At 54.8% G+C, this 7,842-nt stretch overlaps 1 long non-coding RNA gene across 1 annotated transcript; it reads right to left on the minus strand.

Moving 5' to 3' along the window:
- Nucleotides 1-3,142: 3,142 nt before the first annotated feature.
- LOC135576655 (uncharacterized) lies at nucleotides 3,143-7,642 on the minus strand. Its single transcript, XR_010468440.1, has 2 exons — nucleotides 6,062-7,642; nucleotides 3,143-5,427 (listed from the first exon to the last, which is right to left on the minus strand). It is a non-coding gene; the product is annotated as an uncharacterized LOC135576655 (long non-coding RNA).
- Nucleotides 7,643-7,842: the final 200 nt, after the last annotated feature.

Here is a 7,842-nt window from a genome sequence, read left to right on the forward strand (position 1 = left end):
TGCCGCCTGTAAAACACCACCAAAGGACGCTCGGACCCGCGCCAGTGACGCGGGACCTGAAACGAGCTGCCGCTTCGGCCCAGCACTCCGTGCTCACCTGGCCCGAGGAGCTGAGCTGCCGACAGCCGGCTTTCCTCTTCGCTTCACGCCTAGGAAACAGAGAAACGACCGAGCTTAGCTGGAGCCACACGGCACAGCTTCCCTCTGGCACCACGCACCGACCCACCTGCTTACGGCGCACAGCTCGCCTCCTCCGTCGCTCTTCCGTGCCAAGTTGTCCCACTGCTCCTGAAATCAGGTTATTCAGCGAGTCACCCAGCAGCCCATCAACAGCCTGACCAGCCCACAGGTCTGCCTTCTGTGGCGCAATAACGTCCCAAGCTCTCGTGGAGGCTCTCAAACGCCTGCGCGGGGACCCTCCGCTCCCCTGCCCACGGCTACTCCATCCCAGATGACCGCACCGCCTCTGCCCACGCAATTCAACGCGTCAGCAGGTTAACCGGGGACCGCCAGGGCTCCGTCCACCCTCCCCTGCCTCTACGCGTCCGGGCAGAGCAGCTCCGAGCCAAACGCGCACCCGGGCCGACAGACACTCCGCAGAACCTTATAGACCACGCGACGGCCACAGCACCAAAAACGCTCCACGACGAACACGACACTCCGAGACCGGACGGGCATCGATCCCAATAATCTACGGGGAGGCAGCGGTGAGGCGAGGAGCCTCTCCTGCAACCCCAAGCGGAAAAGGAGCCCAACGTCACGGCTCCTGACGAGACGGCGGCACCGCCACAACCAAGCAGAGACGGCGCAACCAAAGGAGAAGCTGCTGCAACACCTAAGAACTTCTTCCCAGCATCCTGAAGTTCCAGTCCCTGAGACTGGATGGCTAGAGAGCACAGCTGCCGGCACAGCCCAGGACAACGCCGCAAACAGCCCTGACCAGAAATGGCCGAAAGGCAAGAACCCGCCACGCTTTCGGCTGCCGACACCAGAAAACCGGCGCCCAATCGGCACCGGCGTTCCAGATGCCGGGATGGCACCCGAGAGGCCTTCCGTGCCCCTGGAACGCAACGAGACCCCAGGATCGGCTGACGGGCGCAAGGCAGGCTTCCCGAACCACACCACAACGCAGACGCAGGCTGGAGCTGCCCTGCCCGGCACACGCTGGCATCGCACGGTAAAGGTCCCCGGGCCCTTCACCTGCGCCAAGGGCGCGGTTCCTGGACGGCCCTTGCCCTTAGCAGAGCTAAACCCCCCGTCCCTGCCATTCCCGGCCCCTTCCCAGCCCTCGCGCCTCCACTTAGCTTTCAGAGGGCCGAGGGACCGAACCCATCTTCGGCAGAGGAAAACGCCACGTGCGCCAACGGCCGTCTTCCCGCGTCGCCGGGTTCCTCTTCAGCGCCTGCAAGAACACGAGAAAGCACGCGCTCGCTAAGCCACGCCGGCACACGGCGCCGCAGGGCAAACGCCGACCCCGTCCGCGACACCCACCTCCTGCTGAGCTCCAGGGCGGTCCGGTCGGCGCGTCGTGCCGCTGGCGCGGTCACAAACCCTCAGCGCTGGTGACACCTAAGATGGGGAAAAGCAAAAAACTGTATTGCTTGGGACAAACCAGAAAGCTGCCACTTTCCCCTTCATCACCCACAATACAAAAACACATACACAATAATGAGCACTCAGATCATGGTTGTCCGTACTAGTTCCCTCGCTATTGCTCGCCTTGACGGAGTTCTGGGAATTACATTTGAATGATCTACCAGGGTCCACCGCACACTGCAAAGGGTCTGTGGACAACACACTGTTCTGTGGGTGATCAGGGAGGCGATGAGCCACCTCGTAGCTTGAAAGACACTCTACCTTATGGTCCTGCTGCTTCCTTCAGAAATGCTAAAACTCCACCTACAGATACGAGATGCTCATCCTAACCCCTGGTAGATAACCTGAGCATCCTAGGAGGAGAGATTATATCAGCAACTTGTTACACACCAATACAAACCAAGAATTAACACCCCATCTCCATTGCAATCAGGAATTTAGAGAAAACGCAAAGTACCAGGAATTGATTCAATAGAAGAAAAATAGTTAGAAACATACTTTCAACTACAGCTGCTATTGAAACTTTTCTGCTCCTGAAGGTTCTACCTCAAGCAGACATCTCCACTTCTCCAAACACATCTGCCCGTGTAGCTTAAACAGCTCAAAAGCTGCCGACTGCTAAAGGAGCAGCAGAGAACCAGCACCCAAGCAGCCCAGCAGCAGAATGAGCTCCCCACCTGGGGACTGGGGCTCAAATACCCTGAGCCCCGCCCACCCCTTCCCACAATCCCCTGGGAAAGGGGAGGGGTCAATCACCCCAGGCCCCACCCACCACCCTTATCAAATCACCTGGACCCTCACTGGAAGTGACAGCACCTGCACTCCTGTCGGGCTCTGTCAGACACTGTTGGTTTTTGTGAAGCCCTGTGAGACCTCTTGGGTCTGTCAGGCTCTGTCAGGCTTTGATGGGCTCTGTAGGGCTCTGTCGAGACCTCTTGGGGTCTGTCAGGCTCTATCAGGCTTTGATGGGCTCTGTAGGGCTCTGTCGAGACCTCTTGGGGTCTGCTGAGCCCTGTCAAGATTTCTCAGGCTCTGTTGAGACCCCCAGGGCTCTGTCATACACATTGAGGCTCTATCAGGAACTGACAAGATTTGTCAGGCCCTGATGGGTCCTGTTGGGCTCTGCCAAGCTTTTTCAGGCTCTGTGAGGATCCGTCAAACTCTCTCGGGCCCTGTCGGACTTTCTCAAGCTGTCTCAGGCCCTGCCTGGCTCTGTTGGTCTTTCTTGAGCTTTGTCTGCCCCTGTCATGCCCTGTCGGGTACATGGCTCAGCAGGGGAGGGGAAGGAGTTGTAGGTCTGTAGGCCACACCCCCTGCAGGGAGCCCACCAATGGGGGTGGAAGTGTGGGTCAAGGGGGAGGAGCCCAGCTGGGAGGGTGAGGTGCTTGGAAAGGGGGTGGGGCCTGGTTGGGGCACACCCCTTTGGGAAGGCACATTGGGGAGAGCTTGGGAGGGAGGTGGGGTTGGCAGTGGCCCCGCCCACATCTTCAGCCCCACCCTCAACCCTACCCCCAAATCCTTCACTGGAAATGGAAGAAACCAAATGCTTAAGGTTTTTTTACATTATTTAATTTTATTGGGTGAGAATTGGCCCCAAAACCAGGTTAAAAATCCCCCAACACGGCCCTGGGGGAGCAACGTCAGGATGGCAGCGGCACAGCGCTGCCCTTTTCCAAGATGGCCATCAGGGGTAAACAGAGCCACAGGCCCCACCACCCACCTTGGGCCCCACCCCAAAATGGCCACCCTAGACAGGCCCCACCCACCTCAGCCCCACCCTTCCAGCACAGGCTTGGCAGCCATGACAGCCATGGCCCCGCCCACCAGCAGGGACACAGCAGCCGAGATGGCCACGCCCATCAGGGCAGCCACCTTGTTCCCATGAGCAGGGTGCAGGGCCACAGGGGCAGCCGATACAGCCGGGAGCTGCCGCCTGAGCACGGTGCAGACCAACAGCCCCTCCGGCAGTGCCAGCATGGCTGCCAGCCCTCCCCCCCCCAGCCATCTTGGATTCCAAGCAGGGTGGCGCCCAGCAGCCATGCTGTCCTCATTTTGTTGTGCACAGGGCCCCGTGCAGCATCGCAACCCAGGACATCTAGTGGGGTGAGGGGACCCAGGAATGTCGATCTATGGGCGGAATGCAGCAGCTGTGGGGTGCTACACATCAATGGGGCAGAGTGCTGGAAGTATATGGTGCTGCAGAGCAGTGCTGTGGATGTATAGGGCAGACTGGATCTGTGGGGCACTGCTGTGGGTCTATGGGGCAGGGTGCAGGAGCTACAGTGTGCCGTAGGGCAGAATTGTTGGCCTATGGGCTAGTGGGAAGAAGTTATGGTGTTTTCTGGGACAGTGCTGTTGATCTATAGGTCAGAGGAACTATGGGGTGCTGTAGGGTTACACTGTGGGTCTATAGGGCAGAGTGAACAAGATATGGGGTGCTGTGGGACAGCACTGTGTGTCTATGGGGCAGAGTGGAGACTTAGGGTGCTGTGGAGCACTGCTGTCCGTCTATGGGGCAGAGTAAAAGCAGCTATGGGGTGCAGTGACTCTATAGGGCAGAGGGGCTATGGGCTGCTGTGGGTCACTGTGTGGGTCACTCACCTGTAGGGGGCTCAGCCTCTTCAGGGGTGTTTCACCCCACAACAACCCCATTGACCCCACAGCCCCCCTGACCCCCACACCACCCCATAGACCCTTGTGACCCACCCATAGTGGGCAGTGCAGGCGCAGTCAGGAGGGAAGGGTGGTCAGGTGGACAGAGGTGTGGGGCGCTGTGGGGCAGCACTTGGCACCAATGGGGCAGAACGCAGCACCTACAGGCTGCTGTGGGGCAGCTCTCTGGGTCTAAGGGGCAGAGTAGAGTCCTGTGGGGCAGCACTGTGGGTCTATGGGGAAGAGTAGAGTCACTATGGGGTGCTGTGGGGCACTCCTGTGGATGTATGGGGCAGAGTACAGGAGCTATATGGTGCTGTGGGGCAGTACTGGGCATCCATGGGGCAGAGTGCAGGAGCCATGGGGTGCTGTGGGGCAGTGTTGTGGGTCTATGGGGCAGAGTACAGGAGCTATATGGTGCTGTGGGGCAGTACTGGGCATCCATGGGGCAGAGTGCAGGAGCCATGGGGTGCTGTGGGGCAGTGTTGTGGGTCTATGGGGCAGAGTGTAGGAGCTATGGGGCATTGTGGGGCAGTACAGTGGGTCTATAGGCCAGAGGAGCTATAGGGTGCTGTGGGACAGCTCTGTGGATCTGTGGGGCAGAGTACAGGAGCTATAGGGTGCTGTAGGGCAGCACTCTGCACCCATGGGGCAGAGTGGAAGACATATGAGGTACTCTGTGGCACTGCTGTAGACATATGGGGCAGAGTGGAGAAGCCATGGGGTGCTGTGGGATAGCAAGCCGGAGCTATAGGGTGCTGTGGGGCAGTGTTGTGGATCCATAGGGCAGAATGGAAGTGCTATGGGGCACTGCGGGGCACTGTGTGGGTCACTCACCTGCAGGGTGTTCAGCCTCTTCAGGGGTGTTTCACCCCACAACAACCCCATTGACCCCACAGCCGCCCTGACCCCCACACCGCCCCATAGACCCTTGTGATGCCCCCCCGCCCCATCCCCGCCATGGTGTGCAGTGGAGATGTGGCCAGCCGGAGGAGGTGGGGGGGGCGCACAGTCAGCAGGAGTGCAGTGGGGGGGCACGCGGTCAGCCGGGGGGGGCGGGGGGGCACAGTCAGCCGGAGTTGGGGGGGGCACGCGCGGTCAGCCGAGTTGCGGGGGGGGCACGCGCGGTCAGCCGGAGGGGGCGTGGCCAGGCTGCCTTCACTGTTCTCTGCGCAGGAGCTGCAGTGGGAAAGGGAAGGAAAGGGCCGTTATTTGTGTCACAGTCCTGGGAAACAGCCCCAAATCCCCCCGCTTCAACATTAACCGAGTGAGCAAATTAACTGCCAAAAAAATGGATCTTGAAAGCTTCTTTGAGCACAAATTATCCTAAAAACAGCCCCAAAATGAAGTAAATTGAATTTGAGACCAAACAGCCTTAAAAATCTCAAAATCCCGCCCAAATATGGTCCCTCACAGCTTTATATAATAAGATATATATGTAAAAATAGATTAGATACATTACATAGTAATTATACATAATATATATAATATATATTAATATTTAATGAAAATCATTACAATAGTATATTATAGATATCATTATATTATGCCATTATATATTAATTATAAATTACATTACATAATATCAATGAATATTAGTTGATCAGTTAATTATATCAGATTATATATTATATATTTCTACTATTCATCATATTATATAGTTTATAGTAGTATATTACTATATTGATTTAATCTATATATTTACTATTAAATTAAAATTAAGTTTAATAATTTAAATTTAAATTAAATTAAAAATAAGTGAAATTAAATTAAAATATATAAATAAATTTTAAAATACAATGTAAACAATTACGTGGTTTTAGGGAGGCGGCGACCAATCAGCGCCTTTCTCTCCTCAGAGGCTGCGACCAATCAGCGCCTTTCTCTTCCTCGGAGACAGCTGAGCGGGGCTGAGCCAGGGGAGGCTTTCCCGCCAGACGGCACCGGCCAATCAGCGAGCGTCTCCTCGGCCCCCTCAGCGTGAGGGAGAGCGGGACGGGGGAGACAAAATGGCGGCGGGTTAAAAAAGCCGAACATGTTCCCGCTTAAATATTAATTCAGTAAATTATAAATAAATAGATTTTTAAAGCTTTTTTTGGGGCCAAATCAGCACCAGATCTGGGACCCCCAGCTCTAGACACGTTCAATGAAGTGAATTCAGCCCTAAAACCCCCCAAAAAGCAACGAAATGCCCCTCCCGGCTTTAAATACAATAACTTACACACTTATTTCAACAACTACTTACATTATTTTAACAATTAATAATTTAAACAATTAACCGGCTTTAGGAGCCTCAGAACCGCCCAAAATGCTCAAAAAAACCCTCATAAAACCTCAAAAAGCCCCGTTTAAATATAATAATTTAAATTAATAAGCGGTTTACAGAAAAAAAACGCATTTGGACTCGCAATCCTGGGAAACAGCCCCAAATCTCCCCCCGGGCTTTAAATATTAATCTATTGTATAAATTCTTATCAATAAGTAGATTCAAAAAGCTTTAAAGTCGCAAATCGGCCCCTCAAACTTTAAACGCATTAAATAAACCTTTTAAAAAGCCGATTTAGACGCAAACGGCCCCAAAACGGCTCCTCACAGCGCTAAATAATTGAAACAACTCAGCGTCTTCAGGAGCCCCGAACCGCAGTGAAATAATAAATCAAATAATAAACCAACAATTAAATCTTAGGAGCCTCAAACCCGCCCAAAATGTTCCAAATAAAACCTCAAATAAACCCTTTAAACATAATAATTTAAATAAATATGGACTCTAAAAAAACCGATTTGGACTCAAAATCCCGGGGAAAAGCCCCAAATCTCCCCGAGCTTTAAACTTTAATTCTCCTGATAAACCCTCAATAAACAGATTTTAAAGGCGCCTTTTGGCACAAATCGGCACCCAAAAATTACGTAAAAACATCTTTTAAAAGCCGAATTGGACCCAAACCAGCCCCCATTGCTGAGAAAAGCCCCGAACCGGCTCCTCCCGCGTTCAACACAAAGATTTAAGCCGCTAAAGCGGCTCCGGGAGCCTTAATCGCCCCCGCCCCCCCCCCCCCCCCCCACAAACCCGCGGCTTTAAAACCCCAATTCCGATCAAAACCCCCAGATACACCCCAGCCCGCCGGTCACTCATTAACCCGCCGAGCCCCAATTAACACCCGCACGATAATTACCGCCCTGAGCCGCCCCGTTAACTGATTCCGGCCGCCGTTCCTGCCGCTCTCGGGTTTCCCGCGGCGGGGGGGGGGGAAGGGGGGGGCAACAAGCTCACGCTGCCGCTGCCGCCTCCGCCTTTCTGGTCCTGCGCGGGTTCTGCGCCGCCCCATTTATCACCTCGTTGTCCCGCCCGGTCCCGCCCCCCGCCCGCCCTCCTGCCAATGGACGATCCGCCCCTTCAGCCGCGCTGCCCAATCAGCGCTTCGTTGCTGTGGGCTAACGTCGGCGGGAAAACTGCGACCAATCAGCGCCTTTTCTACCTCAGGGGCGCTAGCGAATCAGCGCCTGTTACTGGGAGGGCGAACTTCGGCGGAAAGTGACCAATCAGTGCCTTCCTCCCCTCAGCGACACGGTGACCAATCAGCGCCTTTCTCCCAC

Source organism: Columba livia, chromosome 29, assembly GCF_036013475.1.
Source record: "Columba livia isolate bColLiv1 breed racing homer chromosome 29, bColLiv1.pat.W.v2, whole genome shotgun sequence".
Taxonomy (NCBI): Eukaryota; Metazoa; Chordata; class Aves; order Columbiformes; family Columbidae; genus Columba; species Columba livia.